Source organism: Poecilia latipinna, unplaced genomic scaffold (assembly GCF_001443285.1).
Source record: "Poecilia latipinna isolate Pla-1442-1.1 unplaced genomic scaffold, P_latipinna-1.0 Scaffold390, whole genome shotgun sequence".
NCBI lineage: Eukaryota > Metazoa > Chordata > Actinopteri > Cyprinodontiformes > Poeciliidae > Poecilia > Poecilia latipinna.
The window spans coordinates 316,484-333,970 of NW_015113006.1; the positions used below are offsets into that span (position 1 = coordinate 316,484).

Here is a 17,487-nt window from a genome sequence, read left to right on the forward strand (position 1 = left end):
GATTACTAAACTAGTTGATGGTTAATCAAGTAAACTGATTAATCACGATTAAGCCAATTAATCATTTCATCCTCAGTTTAAACTTTGATAAAATAGTGTCAACTTAAAGATGTTGCTTTGATTAACTTCAGGCAAATGTAACAATTTTCAGAAAGACGATGTTCTTACCACGGTGGAGTTCCCTTACAAGCCGCGTTTGCACGGCCCGTCAGCCAAAACCACGGACCTGTGAACAGACAGCAGATCAGAGAATGAAGGGACACATTAAGGCAACAGTGATATTTATGACAACTTATTTAAAACAACAAAAGCATAAAATAGTTTCTCTTTTCCAGCACGGGCTACAAGACAAAAGGACTTGAAGAGTGAGTAGCAAGTAGGTTTGTTTCATCATTATAAACCTTATTAAAGACACAAATGGGTTCATATGAAAAAAAAAGTATTAAATATACAGACAAATATAAAAAGATAGTAGAAGTCTGTGTACTTGGATCCCCATTTGTGTTTCCCGTAACAATGTAGCCATTATTACAACAACAGTTACACACTTGCAAGATTTTTCCTCCTTTTCTACTTTGTTTCAATAAAATATTGTATGCAGGTTAAATGAAAGGACTTCCAATAAAATTACAGCTCCTGATGACGTTTAAACTGACAATTTTGTTCCATAGTTCAAAACGTTTAGAAAGAACTGCACCAAGATGCTGTTGCTTTAAAGCCACAGTTAGCTTGCTACAAGCTGTTTCACACAAGAGCTAATACATAACGGGACGCACTTATCAGTTGTTTAAAAGTTTTTATTAATATTGTGAAAACATGATAGTTTTACTGGGGATTATGCTATGAGAATTGCATAATATAGCATTGGGACTTGCAGGAATAAAATAAAAGCAGAGGTTATTTATTTTTGTATTTAAGCTGTTTGGGTTCTGAGGTGAAGAAATTTGAGCTTCTCCAATTCTTATCTGGAGGAAAATTTGGTTTTATGCAAAATTTTAAAATTTTCTGATCATTATAGCACCTCAAACCCAAAACATCCATATTTTAGAAACCAATTAATTGATGATATGGATTCTGGGTTATGGTGATGAAGAATAAGACATTACGGCAGAAATAAAGACTGATTTTATGAGCAAATAATGTCCAGCTGCAGTGTTAAGTGACTTGCACCATAAATATTCGATCAATTCAGTAAAAGAATATGATTTAAAAAGCTGAAACGTGTGTTTAGAAAAGCAGGCAACACACAATAACGGCAAGGGAAGATTTTTATTTATTCTTTTTTAGGAAGCAATGTAGGTCAAATGTACAATTACAGTGTGTGCACTGAGGCGACTACACAACACACAATCCTGAATGGACTGTTCCCACATCTGCAGCAAAGCCCATTAAAGTGTAGGTTAAGCCCGTTTTAATGCGGTTCCGACCAACATTTCTAATCTGTTATCTGTAGAAACCCACAGTTCCTCAGGGACGCTCCAATATTCTGTTATTCCACCGCAGCTTAAAATGGAAAGAAAATTAAATCCCAACACTATTTACAGGAGATCCTCTTCTCATATCCTACATAGATTACAAAAAAGGTTTCAAAGTGCTTAGAAACCCACTGCAGGCCTTTTTGGATGTAAATCAGTCACTGCCATGAGTTAAATTTAATACCAGCTACACCTGAGCCGCTCGCAATAAATCAGACATATTTAAAACAAATGCTGAATTTTTTGAGTGTTTAACAAGTCACACAATAAAGGCCTGTCCACATTGTGAGCAACAAGTCACAACTTCCTCAAATGCGTGAAAATCAACCAGCAACTGTTTGGTTGCAGTCTGAAGTGTTACGCAAATACTACAAGTTTTCAGCTCTCTTTTTTTAACTGGTGTCTATTCTTTAAATAACATTTTGCTAGAGTTGCATTTATTTAGTTTGAGGACAAAGTAAGGTAAAAGTAAAATATTGTCTATTAATTCAATTATAACAAAGGAAAGCAGCAGCAACTTTTAAACACTTAAGTAGACTTATTTTACATTTACAGGTGCTGTGAACAGACCAGAGAAAAAAACGATTAATCGTGATTAATCGTCAACTAATTTAGTAATCAACTGGCGGACGTAGTCTCAAAACAAAAATAAAAACATATTCCGGAAACTTTACAATGTATATATATATTATGCATTTAAAATATAAATATATTTTAGCTTCACCCGGTTCAGATTTACTAAAGGAAAGTTGTGTTATTGCATTTTAGAAAATAAAATGTTTATTTTCTTATTTTAAAAAGGAATTAAATGCGTTTATTTGCATATTTTAATTTATTTCTAACAGTGCATAAAAAAGGCCCAAGTGTTTTAATGAAAAACCTGTAGAATGTTCTTTTAATCCCATTAATCAATAAACCATCAAAACAATCGACAGATTAATCGTTTACTAAATTAAGTGTTAGTCGCAGCCCTGGAACAAAGGCAGCTTGAATTTAGGCCAAACGGATGTTATGAAGCCAGACTGTTCCAGGTAGGGGAGAGGTATTTTCCAGCGCAATCAATCCATCACACACACACACGCACGCACGCACGCACGCACGCACGCACGCACGCACGCACGCACGCAGCATTGTGTTGGTTCCTGCACTGAGAGCTCATCATCAGTTTAATCGAGCATAAATATCTCAGCATGATCCTACAAACGTGACCTTTGTGACAATGACGGTTATATTACAAAACATTTCATCTCAAAAACCAAGCTGGTGTTTAATAGACGTATACGAACATAAGGAAGGTGAGGAAATAATTTACTACAACCAGAACGAGGAATGAGGAGGACAAATCAATTCCTAGAATGCCAAGCAACCTTAAAAGACGACAGTTCAAACACATTATTCACGGGAAAAGTCACTGGTTTCTGTAAGTTTCACCAATTTAATGAAATCCAGAACTTTCTACAGACCAAAATTACACAATTTTCAGACCCGCATGACTTTTAGACCTGCATAAGTCTAAAATTATGCAGGTCATAACTTTTATTAAACTTGCTTGATAATTTAAGAAAGTTACACATCATTTTATTAAATCTGTGTTTCTTGCTAGCTCCAACAGACTTCATATTGACTATGCAAACAGTTTAAGCCAACTTATCTTAAACAGACTTTTGAAATTCATATTTTCAAGATGAGCCTCATTACAGATCAACACTCTGGTCATCACAACTATCAGAACCAACGTTGGATTTGATTATCTAAATAGGCCAGTTTCAGTGCTTTCTAAAGTACTGTACTCAAGACCACAGTTGCTATAGTGTGTAGTCATGGCAACAAGGTGTTTTTGCGATTGGGAGCAGATGATTAGCATCTCAAAAGCTCAAATAATATCTGAAGTCCGAACTGAAAACAATGATTCATGGATGCAGAGCTTTCAGTCAGAGGCGTTTTAAGACCTGTTGCGAGACTGATTGCTATTGGAGATCCTTCTTCATCATTAACATCCATCACCTTATTGTAAAATGATCAATGATAATAAAAGTGACAATAAAAACCATAAAGTCAGAGACTCGTAAAAACAAATATTGTGTGATAAAACTAATCAGTTAGACCAAATTAGTACACCAGATACATTGTAGCAAAATAAAAACAAAACTAACAATACTAACTATATCGTCTGAGGGATAAAACTAACGATTATTTTAGAAATCAAATATTCTGATGATTAATTGGACTGTCAGAATTGTAGATTTTCCATTTAATCACTTACAGTATTAGAGATGCATTAAAAGATGCAAATTAGCAAATAATTACTTTATAGAATAAGAAAACAATGTTATTTCCTCAAATGCAATAACAGAATTCCTTTAGTGAACGTGAATATCAAAAAGTTCCTAATAAGAGATTTATTTTATTACAAATTTTGAACCAAGACGAAGGAAAAGGTGACATTTACAAAGAACAATTTTTCATCTCAAATGCTATATATATATATATATATATATATATATATATATATATATATATATATATATACACACACGTCTTGACTTTACTGCAAATAGCAGCTAACGACGAATCAACAATTATTTCAGTAATCGATTAATCGTGACTAATTCGATTAATCATTTCACTACTAGATGATTTTGCGTTACAATAAAAAGTTTTTAATACTTAAAACTGAGATGAATGAATCCAAAATGTTTTAAAACTTTACACAAACCTTGTAAATGTGTTCCCTTTTTCTCTGATTGGTCCCAGAAAAACTGAAACCACACCAAAGTTAACTTCATGTGAACCAACTCTCACTTCTATCCATTGCTTGGAAGACCATCAGAAAATCCCAGATTCCTTTTCCAGCCTCTCTCACATTTGTCAAAAACATAAATTAAAACTTTAAACTAATAAATAACATCCAGGTTTATCAGATTTTTACAATCAGGAGTAAAATTTCTACGTCGTCGTTGCTCACCGTCCACAGTCAGTCGCTGCGTTTCATCTGTACAGAAACTGTTTGGTGCTGGGACATGCCGCGCTGCAGAATGAGGCATTTCCAAATAAATCATGAACTTTGCTCTCATTCCTCTTTCTACAGACACTCCCTTCTGCTCCTATCAGTGTGATGCCACACACAGCACCTACAAACCTCTTCACAGACGGCTTAAATAACTACTCTACTAAAACCAGAATGTATTTCAAGCTTAATAATGTCATTTATACACATTAAACAGCTCTGCAGTGCAGCTGTCCTTTGTAATCGGTCAACAGAACGGAGTAAAACTGGTTCATTTGTAAACAAGAGCTTATCATATCAGCCTGCTCCACTCCTTTACCATAACGGAAACTTCTTCACTTCTCGTTCTGCAGAATATCTCCAATGTTGTGGGTTTTTTTCACAAAAACAACCAGATAGTCTCGTCGAGGAAGACCTCACATCATGAAAACAGTCCCCAGCTATCTGCAGCTGTGTGGGTAATTATACTTATCTGCTTATAATCAGAACAACTGCTGTAAATACAGCAGTCATACATATTAGATAAATGCCAGCAGTTTGGAGCAGCAATCCAAACAAACAAAAAGTTAGTGACGTTTTTTTCCTTTTACTTGATTAGGAATGTTAAGATTTTCATTTTGGCAATTTTCCCATAATTTTAATTTGTTCTAATCTGCATGAATTGGTTCACAGTAGGGGTCTTTTCCTCCATATTTCATTATAATGTCCATTTTACCAGCTGCTAGTAGTATTTTAACCAAATATCTGTCCCTGTTTTGTACATTTCCTTCAGATAAATTACACAGATGTAATGTTTCTATGAATCTTACGGCCAAGTATTTTCAGTAGTGAATTATTTAACACCAAATTGGTGTTATTGCATCACATTTCCAAAAGATGTGGGCAAGACATGCCTGTAATTTTCCACAATCTCACCAAGGAGGTACATTTTTACTTTTGAATAAAAAGTTTTATCTGCTGTTTTTATATTAAATTCTGATTCCCGATTTTCTTTTATGCATTTGGTGTAAAATTTGTTTATGATCAACTTTTTATACAAACTGGATGTGATTCTGACTTTACTTTCTTTATATGGGTTGATTATTACCTTGATCTCAGAGTTGACAGTTAATTAAAAAGCTAAATGAATGAATGAATGAATGAATGAATGATGAGAATCTGAAAAGATTTAATAACGAACGTCAACATCCTGTGCAGTTTTGAAAATACAGACATGTTTAAACCTGTCGCAATAAGCAATTAATAAATTAGGCTCAATGGTTTCCATTCTGATGATTAATATTTTGTTTACCAAGACTCCATAGTCCATTTTATTTATTATTTTGCTTGTGTGTGGTTTTCATTTCCATTCTATTTATTGCTTTTGGTTGTTGTGTTTTATTTTGAATATTCCAGATCCAGTGTTTATTGGTCATTTTGAGAGGATGAATTTGCATTATTGTGCCATTATTAGTATTTTACTTGAAAACTGTCTCAGAATAATATCATTTCTGGGACAATTTATTGCCCAGTAGCTATTGACAGGCCTGGTAAAGGTAATTTTATTTACAGAGCACATTTTCAGCAACAAGGCAATACAAAGTGCTTTACAGGAATTAAAAGGAAATACAAACAAAACAACAAACTCAAGGAAAAAGCAAAAGAAGAAAAATAATCTAATGTTGATCTAAAGTATGTAAACTAGATACTGGATGTGCTCATGAATTATGGGTAAAAAAAAACAAAAACAGGCACAGGTGGTTTGGTAAAAATATGCTTGGATGGACAGAATGAAAACAGGCCTCACTTGTGAGGCTGGAGGAAAGATAAGTAATGCTGACTGGGTTAAAGCTGCTTAAGGCTGGGCAGCTGCTCTGCATCACCTGAACACTAAAAATAATTACCTGCATTTCTACCAACAAACCAGAGGAAGAGTGAGACACTGTGGAACCGTTTGATTTTTAAAATTTTAATTAGGTCTGGCACAATAAACAAGTAAATTAATCACATGATAAATTAAAATCAGAGGTGGGCAGAGTAACCAAAAATTATACTCAAGTAAAAAAAGTATTTTAGTAAAAAGTTTATTAAAGTACTGAGTAACTGAGGTTATTATCATGTAATACTTTAAAATTACATGATCAGATAGAACAAAATATAAAGTTAAATGGAATTTTTTGTATTTTAAGGGCGAAGATGACAAAGTAACAAAATCAGGGATTTTTCCCCCCTAATCAGTTTCTATCAATAAAAAACTTATGAAACTTTAACAAAACCTGCAGGTGTGTCTGTCTGGTGAATCTTTGGTTAAAACATGTTTGCTTTTCATTCAGTGGGAAGAAAATCCAGACATTTTACTCGAGTATGAATACTTCATAATGACATTACTCAAGTAAAAAGTACAGCGTAGTAAAAATACTTCTAAAAGTAATGTCTTTAAATATATGTAAATGTAGCTAGTTACTACCAAACTCTGATTTAAAAAACGAGTTCAATAATTTCCATTTACAGGATTTATTGTTTTCCTCTTTTTAACAAAAACTAGCAATTTTTTGGAAAGACAAATTTCATAATTCATCTTATGTACTGCTTTTGTTTTTTTATTTTGAGTTCGTCTTCCAGTTGCAGTGTTCAATATTCATTAGCATTTAAAGTTTAATGAATGTGTTTTTTTATTATTATGCCATCACTACTGCATGACTTGAAAATGGTCTCTAAACAACATTTTTATCGTTTATCGCGGTAACGTTTGAGATCATTTATTGTCCAGAAAAATTTGAAAAAAATGACAAGATGTTCCAGACTGCCTTAAAAAATATGCAATAAATGACATTTTCCTGCATGAAGCCAATCGACCCATCTGTGCTGAACTTACCAGTACACATAGTAGGCCATGGCCATGAACACCATCGCCCCACAGATCCCAGTGAAGATCATCACAGCGCTCTGGTTCAGCATTTTGGCTCTTTGTTTGCCGCCAAACTCAAAACCAAAGTAAATAATGTGAAAGTAGAGGCCTGCGGAGAGCAGCGGATGGTCACAGGCTGGCCTGCTTCATAGCCATGATAATCCCAGAGCAGGAAAAACGGGAGATTATGATGATGACAGCAGAATACAGCCAGATCCCAGGACCTGACGGAGGAACTGCCTGATCAGCGGGGGCGCCAAGTAAAGCGTTACCCATCAGCAGCAGGGAGAAAAGTCACCAAAATAAACCCATTTCCATCATGGAGAGGAGTGAAAACCAAATTGATGAATATTTGGAGGATCGTTATGGATGGTTTTCTTGAGGAAGGAAGCAGCAGCTACACATGTACAGTAAGCAGAGTCTTGGATTCCCATCCTCTAATCCAGTGGATCAGATTAGCGCTGATTACCAGGCTATGTGCACCCTGAATATGTCACATTGCATTAACATTAACAGAACCAGACAGAGTTCTGCTCTACAGGAAGCCGATCGGATCTGTTACGGTACAACAACCACTCAATGTGGATTCCCTACACAAACTTCAGCTTCTGATAGGGCTTATCGTATCGTTTACCATTTATCATGATACATGTATTATTATCATGATAAACTCCAATTATTGATGTTTAAACCCCACAAAACTGTCTGTATTGTTGGGATTGTTCATTTAACCACCGTATTTTCTGCACTGAATTACTAATGAATGGTCTGTTTTCTATCTCTGTTCATATATAAAGCGCACTATAAAGCGCATTAAGTGAAACAAAACAGATAAGTCAGTCAGTCTAATCAGTATTTGTATTTGTGGAGCTATGATCACAGAGTGCACCAATTGACGTTTTCCAATCAATTAGTTCAATGAATTAACAAGCCTAACCTGCCGATTCAGATTATTGTCGTGTGCAAATTAAAAAAAAAAAGAGACTAAAATACATCTCAATGCAGAACATGTTGCCCAATGAAATCCCCAATGCTGATGGCAGCAAACACAATCCATACTCCTAAAGTATTTTTAAGTTGCATTGAGAGCTGAAAATAATATCACTTTGCACCAATCGGATGGTTGAATAACCTAAATAATAAATTAAAAATTAATTTGTTAATTTATTCAATAATTTAACAGCAAAAATGGGTTTTGAATTGAAAATGTTGCGTTTTTGTCAATATTTTTAATTAAAATAAGATTAAATACAATAAACTTGACATTTTTTAATTAAGTCCTACCACTAAAAATAAAATCCCTCCAGAATATCGACTTTAAAATGCGAATTAAAGCACTTTGCATCTTATGGTTAAATAACCTCAATAACAAACTGAAAATAAATTTGTTGACGAGCTCATATGCGTACTTATTTAATAATTTAGCAGCAATAATGGTTTTTGAATTGAAAATGTCACTTATTTTGTTGATAATTGTTTTATTAAAATGTAATTAATTACATGTTATCTTGCAATTAACTTTTAATCAAGTCCCACATTGCAGAAAATAAAATCCCTGCAATGTGAATTAAAGCTAAATATTTACACGCCGGCATGCTTGCGTGTTTGTGACAGAAACCTCTGGATGTTTTTTCCTGGTTTTTATAAGCCGGCGGACAAAAACCGTCACAGCAGGAAAGTGTTAGGTCACAGAACTGACCGGAGGCTCAGCGACCAGAAGCAGATAAAAATACATTGTGATCAGTGGAGAGTGAATTCTGTTCATGTCTCACTGCATTAGCGCACCGCCCTGAACCCAAACCACCTCAAGGAATACCGTCATGTATTTTAAGGCTGCACTTACACGACAGCCAAACGTTTCCATCGTCGGAGAGTAAAAACATCAGCCAGAGAGTTTTTAGTTTCAGGGCTGCAGCAGACAGACAGAGAGCAACAAATCAAGACGGACTATAGATGTAATTATACATGCAATGTCACAAATGAATACATTTATTTTGCTACAGTCAACTTAAAACCATGTGCATTTTTTCAGATCTAAATTACATATTTTTCTAGAATTAATTTTATTAATTGTCACCACATTCTGAAAATTTGCGAATAAGATAAATACTTTGATATAAAGACAAAAAAGATTATATCTTTGTTCCCTTTACTCAAATAATAATAAAAAAAAACTACATTTTACGGTTTTCTTTTGCATTTTAACCAGTTTAAGCTTAAGCAGTTTATCGTATCGTTTATTATCGCGATTTTTTTATCGTGATAAGAATTTTTATTTAAAACTGTCCACAGTGTTGTGATTTATATTTTTACTACTTTCTTCACTGTTTGTTCAATGACAGCATCAATAAAAATCAATACATTTGAAAATATGATTACATGTATGTGCTATGCTCAGTTTAGTAACATAAATCCCACATTTTTTACACGACGGTTTTCTAAAGAAGCAAATTAAGATATTTTTCAGGAGCACTATTTTGTTTGTGGGGCTGTAATGTACCGTGCAGAAACAGCCTAAAAAAAGAGGTAATAAATGCTCCTTATCGTCGATTTTATCAACAGTACCACCAAATATCGTGATAAAGGTTTGCATCCATATCACAGAACCATGATTTCTGTGTTATCCGTGTACTGAACACCTGACTCTAATGAACGGTGATTAACAGAAGCTCTTGCTGAGGTGGTAATGCAATCATCTGGATCAGGTGGGCTGAAGGACAGGTGGATCAGGATTGATAAGTGTTTCTAGTACAACTCCAATCATTAAGAGCTACAATCTCACAACTTTTAAATCTGAATCAAATGTCTGAACTCTCACATCCACAGGTTATTCAACTTTGCAAAGCCAGGTCATGCATTAGACTCAGGTGTAAAAGTTGCAGAATATCATGTTTCTAGGACTGGACTTGAGCATCTCTCGTCTACAAAGTCCAATACAAAATGACCCTCTTTTTGTTTTGTAATGAAAATACTGAAGGGTAAACTATTAAACTTAATATGTGACGTGGCAAATCAGTGCAAGAACAAATTATGTCAAAACAAATCAATCTTAAAACAAAAGTACACAACATGTATAAAGCATATTTTAGGGTGTTTTCCCACCTGATAGTTGGGATTAGGAACCAAAATTTCAACATCTGTCACATTTTTCAGCTAATCCGGTTCGTTTCCCGCTTTCTCACCGCACTACGAAACAATCCAAACATTTTAAAAACCTGTTCCCCTCCTCACCTGTGGGGGCGCTGCACAAGGAACCACTGAAAGAAATGACAAAATCAGGACAACTTCCTACTTCACAAAAGGTACACAAAAAATGGAGTAGTGTGAGATTTCAGCAGTTGTAGGATGTCTCTTGTCTTTTGTAAAAGAGAGCTAAGCTGTCAAGTTTGTTTTAGTTATATTTACCCAGAATGCATTGTGCTATAGTTTGCATCCTGCTTTTGGAGTGGTTCCTGGTCCGATTGTCATTCACATTTGCTCTCAAACTGCACCAGACCTAGTTGTTGGTAGGCCTGTTGCAATAAGCAATAACTCAACTAATCGAATGATAAACAAACTCAATAATTTCCATTCACACCTCTCCAAACTAATCTGATTTTCCTATTGAACTAGAGTCCAATTAAAGTGGACCAAACAGGGCTGGTGGGAATTAACCCTAAATGTTTGTCCTTCACAAAATGCATTTCACAAATGCAAAAAACCCTGTATGTTTGAAAATAACCAACTCTAAAAACGCTAAAAGTACGAAGCCATGATAAAGCTGACCGATACCAAAACTATTAAACTATTTTATTGCTTATTAAATAAATAGATAAAAAGAACCCTATCTATTTGAATCTGGGTTATTCCTTAATAACATCAGACATGCAAATGGTCAAAGCTAAATGGCCCTGCAGTTCTAAAACACGATTAGAACCTCTTTAAAGCCGCCTCAGCACTTTGCGTGGATGCGGCCTCACTAATAGGCTGTGCAGTGACTGATAACACTAGAGGATCCCTAAGTGCCTCGTTTCTGTTTTGGGGAAAGTAAGAGAACTAATGACAAAAGGGTGAAGTTACTGCTACAAGTACAAACAGGTAAAGTCGCTGTCATCCTTCAGCAAATTGCATTAATGAAAGAGTAAAGATAAGGTCTTATCAATGTTTATACACCTCAAAGTCCTACAGGCCAACACTGAACTTGATAGGAGGATCAACGGGTTACTACTACGTGTGTGCATGGGAGTGAACTTTGCACAAACACGCTTTGCAGAAGCTTTAATTTGAACGTGCATATTTTTCTCAGCAGCAAAACAAAGAGTTACTTTCCAAACTTTGGTTCATGGCACAAAACAGGCTATTGGATGTTTAAGAGCTCAATTAAACAAGACTGAACATACAAAGACCAAGCATTTCACAACCTCAGGTGAAATAAAATTAATGCTTCTCACAAGGAAGCTATTGTGAACAACAAGCCATTTCTAATAGTGTCATTTTCCTACTATATGCTGCAGCCTTTATGCACATTACCACATAAATTTTACCAAAATTACATGTGCGTTAGCCAAAAGAGATTAAAGAAAAGTAATTATGCTTTAGGTAGGGGTGTCACAATAATACATTTTGCTGGATGATAAATTGTTCCATAAGTTATTGCGATAAACGATAATATTGTTTTTTTGAGAGCATTTTCAATGGTGATAGCACAATAATGCAAGAACGCATTCTCAAAGATCAATAAACTTTAAACTCAAAGGAATATTTAACACAGAATCTGGAAAACATTTTAAATATCCAAAATAAATAAACAAAGCAACAAATAAATGAATTATGAAGTCTCCCTAAATAAAATTATCCTTCAAAACAAGTCTACCTGAGACCAATTCACCAGACTGAAGAATTGTATCATCTAGTTTGTCAGAAAAAGAGAAAAGTGAAAAATATCAAGATTGTTTAAATTTATCATGTGTTTAATTGACCTTTGGTTATTGTGACAGGCCTAGTTGGCTTTCCAAATGCAAATTAATTAGAAAATCTGAGAGGAACAAACACACTTCCCCATCTGAACTGTAGTATTATTATAGTTTCTGGTGCAAAATCTTTTTTTAAAAAGTTACAACAAAACTGTAACGCAACACTGTACATCATAACATTCTCCTACAAGTCACAATATTGCTTTTAGGCAAAAAAAACAAAACAAACTAAGATGCCTTAGGTTTAAAATATGACATCCCAGCACTGAACAATGCACTGGCTCATGCAGAATGAAACGAACTCCAGTAACCTTTCTGCTGGTGAGTGTTGCAGCATAGGTCACTAGTAAATATAGCCTGTCATGACTAACTGTGTGCAGCTCCAGCTTTACAGCATGTGTCTCTAAACGTAACGCTGCGCCACGACAGCCTTGATAAACTGGGTAGCACTGACAAAGCTCATCTTATCACACACACACACACACGGCTTACTGCGGTTTGAGTAAATGAGTAGATAACTCACAAACTGACTTAAAAACACATGACATTCGTTTGTCAAGAAGAAGAAGAAATGCCACATTATCGCCATTATGTAAATGAATGAAATTGACAGCGGAACTCTGATATAAAATTGCTGCAACTCAGGAGAAGGAAGCTAGCGGCACATGCTAGCATGCTAAGTTAGCTACATTTGTGTCGCAACCCACAAAAATATGTCTGAAATGACTGGAGGAGAAGTTGTTTTATTTATTTAATATCTGATAATAAATAGCAACTTTTCCCACACCGACTACATTGTGTCTTAATTGTAAACTGGAGCTAAGCTAGTTAGCTGCTGCCAATAGCAGCCGGAGTCAGTAACGGACCCCTGCTCTTACCTGCAGAAGAATCAGTCTGGAGTCGGTGGGTTTAGCGACACTTCCCTCCGCTTTTTGCTCCCTCCGAGGGCGAAAACTGCATCTGTAAATTAAAGCTGCGTGCTTGCTTCTCCTCTGCCTGGAAAAATATGCAACAAAAATGAGTTGAAGTGACCGGATTTAGACGAGCGCTATTGTTTGTCCGTAAAAGCAGCAGCAGCAGCACATTTCCTCAGAGCCCAGTTGAAGGTAGCTGCTGGTCCAACATCCGGTCCGGCCCCTCATTCATTTCCACCGAGATCGATACAAAACTCCGGCTGCGGACCTCTGCAGGTTCTGCAAGCCCAATTACAAGGAAATCAGCCGAGTTTTGTTAGGTTTTATTTGGTTATTATTGGTGAAAACTCCCCTATACGCCCCATTCTTTCAGCGCAGATAATGCTTCAACTCGATATAGTTTCTGATTTATTCAAATGTGAAATTATAGAAGAAAGCAAATATTTTTATAATATTCACAAGACTAATTAGAATGCACACTAGAAACTAAAATAAATAAATAAATAAATTAATTAATTAATTAATAGAAGTCTAAGCTGGACCAAGGTATAATCGAACAAAGCTCCAGGGCCCCAAAGAGTGCTCAACTTTTCCCAAACAAAATACATCTTGATGCATTAAAATATATTTGAAAAGTTAATTACTTAAGTTAGTTAAACTAATTAATTATTATACACAGACATATTTAAACATCTTAAAACAAAGAAGGAGGGTATTTTCTTTGAAAAATATTTTTCAAAGCACATAATTTGAAGAATAATGATGAAAAATCAAACAAGATGAGTTAAATTTAAGCTACCCTTTTTTTGGATTATACATATTTTTAACTGACAAAGTTGTTAATCAGAAACAGTCAATAACTTTGACTATTTCTCCATGTTAAGAATAATTTTTAATGTGGATTTAAAAATAATCCACATTTATCTCTAGAGTCATAAGTAGTAAAGCCTTGTTTGTTCTACACTGTTATGAAAAATATTGCTGACTTCATTTTCTTCTTAAGGAGGGTAATACTCTAAAGCTCTTTGATAGGGAAACTGTTTTTAAAAAGTATCAAAATATGTTCTCGAAAGGTTAAGTGGAAGGATAAAGTGTTGTGCAAACTGAGACTTTAAAAAGGTCTGTAAAGCAAAAACCATTCAATAACTTGGATAAGACTTTGCTTCTTTAATGCGTCAAAGTCACAGTTTGATCGACTGAAAGCAGTACTGATGCAGTAATTCTTGCAAAATGAGCCAATTAACCAAGTAATAAATATTAAATCTACAATACAAGGACATTATTGTGCATTATTGGTCTTATTTAATATTCTAAATGCTGGTTTTGTTCATCTTCAATTAATATATTTTTTTTTACATTGCTCTAGTCCAAATTAATCTTAAAAAACATAATTTTCTAAAGTTAATTACTTAAACACATTAACTGTTCCATAATATTCTAACACCTGTAGTTTAAATGAGATGAAATGAGATACTAAGCGGGTTTTTCTTCTGTTTTCTTCAAAGTTGGATTCTTCTTCCCTTCTCACCTTCAGCCCCCTGCTGGTGATTATAGAGAACTACACCTCAGATGTTTATGTAACTTTTCAAAGTATATTTTAACCAGAGTTTGGTAGTAACTACTTCCGTTTACTCAATTACATTTACTTGAGTAACTTTTTAAAAGAATACTTCTAGGAGTATTTTCTACCTCATTGTATTTTTTACTTTTGAAATGAAATGAAATTTTATTCAAACATGATACAAATACAAATATAAAAATAAAATAGTGCCCAGTAACAAGAAGTGCATAAAAAAGAAGAGAAAATACAGATTTTTTTGTTTCAGTTACTTGAGTAATTTTATTATGAAGTATTTCTACTCCTACTTGAGTAAAATTTCTGGATTTTCTACCCACTGAATGAAAAACAAAACATTGTTTAACCAAATATTCGCCAGACAAACAGACACACCTGCAGTTTTTGTTAGAGTTTCATAAGTTTTTTATTGAAAGGAACTGATTTATAAACATTTTACTTTTCCTGATTTTATTTTTATGACGTATATGAATTATTATTTTTGTCCTTAAAATACCAACATTTCCACTTAACTTTGAATTTTGGTTCATCTGATGATGTAAGTTTTAAATATTAAATGATTGATAATTTCATCAGTTACTCAGTACTTGAGTTGACTTTTTACCAAAATACTTTTTTACTCCAACTAGAATAATTTCCTGGATGGCTACTTTTTACTTTTACTTGAGTAAAAATAGTGCTGCTCTAACCTCAGTATCATTTTTTGGGTATTCTCCCTACCTGATTTTAAATGTTACTTTAGTGCAATGCTTTTGCATGTATTATCCTTTAAACCGATGAGATTTATTTCTTGCAAACTCCTAATAAATAAACAGTTTCTGCCTTGCTGCTGTGTATAGTGCTGCAGTTGGCCAGACGTAAAGCCCTGCCAGGTCATCTGGGCTAATGCTGGCTGGTCTTATTGTGGATTAGTGCTGGCGAAACAGAACTGTGTCACCTGGCTCTCATCACACGACAAAGAAACCGTCTGGCATGACAACTAAGGTTTCCTTACCTCGTATAGACTGGTTTAAGCTTAATAATAATAAAAAAAGAAGCATACTTTGGTCATACAGATGCAGTCAGAAGTTTATATATTTAGTATGGGATTGTTAATGTACAAACAACCCAGAATTTGATCCACATGTATGAATTTGTGCTTTTACTAAATAACTTATGATCATCCCCAGATTTTTGGGTTCCTTTTTTTTTTTTTTTTTAGCAAAAACCAAATATAAGTTGTAGTCGATCGCTTCTGGTATCATTCTTGCTGGATATTTGATCATTATTCTCATCAGAAGGACTGAGACTGTTTGTCAAAAACTCATTGATTAGTTTCCTCGGTTCAATTGGAGACAGTTGAAACATTTGTTACATTTTCAGCTGCTGCAGTTCGTTTTCACGCTGTCAAAACCTTTGAAAAATCTGTTTCAGATGGCAGTAGCGTTACATTAATTGATGAAAGCTGTCGTTAAAATCTAAACAAGAAGCAGTAGATCCCCTCCTCGCCCGTGAGGGCGCTGCACCAAGAACCACTGAAGAAGAGTGAGTGAAGCTTCCTTCTTAACGAAATGTAAAAAATAGAGGAGCGTGAGATTTTAGTGGTTGCAGGATTTCTCTTTGGCAATAGACAACTAGATATTTCTTCCACTTGTGTTGTCTCTAATATGAACTCAGTCTGTCAAACTGAAATTACTGGCGATTGTAGAGTCATAAACCAAGAGAGCTGTGATAGTTACGACTCTTAGCAGTGTTACGCAAACTTTTTCGAATCGAGGACCACTTAACCTATTAAACACTGATGAACCACCTAATTTGAAATTACCCTGCAGTAACACATCTTAATATATGCAACCAGAAATGAAAATATCAGTCTCTTAACTCATTTACTGTTGTCGTCTTTGTACATCTTAATGATGAGACGAAGGAGAAGTGTGGTTCTGTTTTGTAAATGCGACAACTAAACCATGAACAAGTCAACTCGTTTCAGTCATTTACAGATTCTGAATGTGTTGATTCTATGCTTTCCAATGATGAAAAAAACGTGGAAATAAAAAAATAAGTTGTGTTGTGTGCATTTTTTATTTTAGGGCTATTTGTAATTTACAACCATAATAAAAGAAAAATAGACTTCTGTATAATTAAATATAAAAATTACCCACCATTTCTATCAATTGTATTTATCTATTGTATTTATTTGACGATCAAATAATTTTTATTAAATAAAAATAATAGCTGTTGATGTGGGAGGAAAGCATTAGCTAACAACGTCGTAAAAAAAACAAACAGATCACCAACTGAGATTCGTTTACGGCATAAAGCCGTTGAAAAGAATCGACTCGCCAGTCCTCTGATTGCATTTATTCCTGCCGTTGTTTTCTTTCCATTGGTATCTTCAGTTTTTCTTTGGAGTGACTCGGTTTTAAGCCATTTATCCATTATTATTTTTAAACACTGTCCTTTGCTAAGCTAGCTGTAGCGCCGCACTTTGAGCTGACGTCACGGCAAATAAACGGTCGATTTCATGCAGTACCTCGAGGACCACCAGGGGGCGGCCGCGGACCACCACTTGCTTCATCATTTGAACACCTTATGGAAAAGCGACTTATTCAAACCTTTCGAACCGAAAAAAAAGCATCTGAATTTGTGACATCATCGCAAAGTCACAAAACAATCGATAAGAACAGAATTGACACC

At 34.7% G+C, this 17,487-nt stretch overlaps 1 protein-coding gene across 3 annotated transcripts in view; it reads right to left on the minus strand.

Annotated features, from left to right (window-relative positions):
• Positions 1-13,451, minus strand: part of agpat3 (1-acylglycerol-3-phosphate O-acyltransferase 3) — a 22,623-nt gene extending 9,172 nt beyond the window's left edge. Inside the window, exons 1-2 of one of the 3 annotated variants that reach the window (XM_015037061.1) lie at positions 13,200-13,451; positions 169-226 (exon numbers count right to left, since the gene is read on the minus strand). The gene's annotated coding sequence lies outside the window, so the exon portion shown is untranslated. Of the gene's footprint in view, positions 1-168; positions 227-7,336; positions 7,785-13,199 lie in introns of those variants that run through there. The other 2 variants (XM_015037057.1, XM_015037060.1) reach the window with 2 other exon arrangements.
• Positions 13,452-17,487: the final 4,036 nt, after the last annotated feature.